This window comes from Etheostoma spectabile, chromosome 10, assembly GCF_008692095.1.
Source record: "Etheostoma spectabile isolate EspeVRDwgs_2016 chromosome 10, UIUC_Espe_1.0, whole genome shotgun sequence".
Lineage (NCBI taxonomy): Eukaryota > Metazoa > Chordata > Actinopteri > Perciformes > Percidae > Etheostoma > Etheostoma spectabile.
Genome location: NC_045742.1, coordinates 12,397,113 through 12,398,738, shown reverse-complemented (window position 1 = coordinate 12,398,738; position 1,626 = coordinate 12,397,113).

The following is a 1,626-nucleotide window of genomic DNA, read 5'->3' as shown; positions in this document are numbered from 1 at the left end:
CTATTCCTTCCAGTTAAAACTAGATGTTCCAAAACCGGCCTACCTATTTAGCCAATAAGAAGACGAATTGAGTGATACCGAACTTGACCAGAACGTTTTAACCCTGTGATGGCTGAAGTTGTGTCAAAGCAAATGTAGGGCCTTCTTATTGCATTTCACACTTTCATCAATTTCTAATGACTTATATCCATACATTTATGTATATAGTTATTTCAAGTAGGGGAGAGCCGGGACGATTGAAACGCGGGACGGATGAAACATTCCAGTTTTCTCCGAGTGCAATGATGATAGACAGACTTCTTTAGGTCTGAACATAGAGCATGTTAACCTCCTTCTATCAGCCAAATATCTTCCTGTTATTTTCTTTCATCACGGAGTTACAGCCGATAAACGCGTTTTGATGGTCAAAAGTAAACTTCATTAGCGGTCACATTTTTTCGATTATTAACAAGGGTTTTTCATTTAAAGGTTTGTCTGCATGCTTATTCGGTAGATCAGTTAGTGTTCTCCACAATCCCAGACTTTCATATTTCATGCTCTTTTACATGAGAAGCAAAACAGGCGATAATGTCATATATCTATGTCGGGACAGTTGAAACAGCTGTTTCAACCGTCCCCGACCTGGCTGGTACTCCATGGATTTTAAGTAAATGCACAAATATCTGTGTTCATACAATTATTTATGGAGGTAAGACATGGAAAAGCAGTTTTAGAAAGATAAATATATTTGAGCCCACAGGTAGGGGGGGTCGAGTTTTCCATGTTATCCTATGGAGACGGACGGGTTGGGGGGCGTTATGGATGTCAGTGGTATAACCCATGTAGAAACCTAGTGAATGACATTTCTACAATAGAACATGATATAAATAGAAAAACTTACTGTTCTAGCTATGAAAATAGCACAATATCCACAGGGCATGATATTTCATAACCGCTTTATACGCGCTTCAGGATGACGGCAATTAGTTATAAAAGACATTCACAAAAGACATAGTCCTGCCCCAATCTATCTATAATAACACCTCTTGGAAGTACCATCCATGATATACAGTAAAATATTAAAGTTGTTGGAAGTTTATATGGCTCAAACTGTGCGTTTCATTCGTCCCCGCATGCTGTTTCATTTGTCCCGTCCAGGAGGGACGGATGAAACATTACGCACGTCCCACTTTCGCTGTAATAACTCCTGAACGGTTTTGTCCAAAGCTAAAAATACAACTGTATTTGACAGATGACACGTGTAAGTTGCTAGTGACAAAATATCAGCTTTCAGTGTGATAAGACCGCTTTGTTAATTACGTTTAATTAAAAAGTGTTTCAACTGTCCCGGCTCTCCCCTATGTGTGTGAGTGATGTGGATGTGTTTTTGTACTTGAGAAGTTTTGCATTTTGCACTTTTTTGGCTTTTTTCTTGAAGGAAACAAGAAAAACGAACAGACATCTCTGTAGAAATAACTTTATAAAATATCCATTTTCTGAGTGTTTTTCTTCTGGATTTTTTCTGTTTTAAGTGGCTAGGGTACTAGTTTTGTGTGTAGCCCAACTAACATGCTTACAGTAGTGTTATCAATCATTTTACAGATGCTTTACTTGGACGGAAATAGAAATTCTCTGTTCTAACCTCTT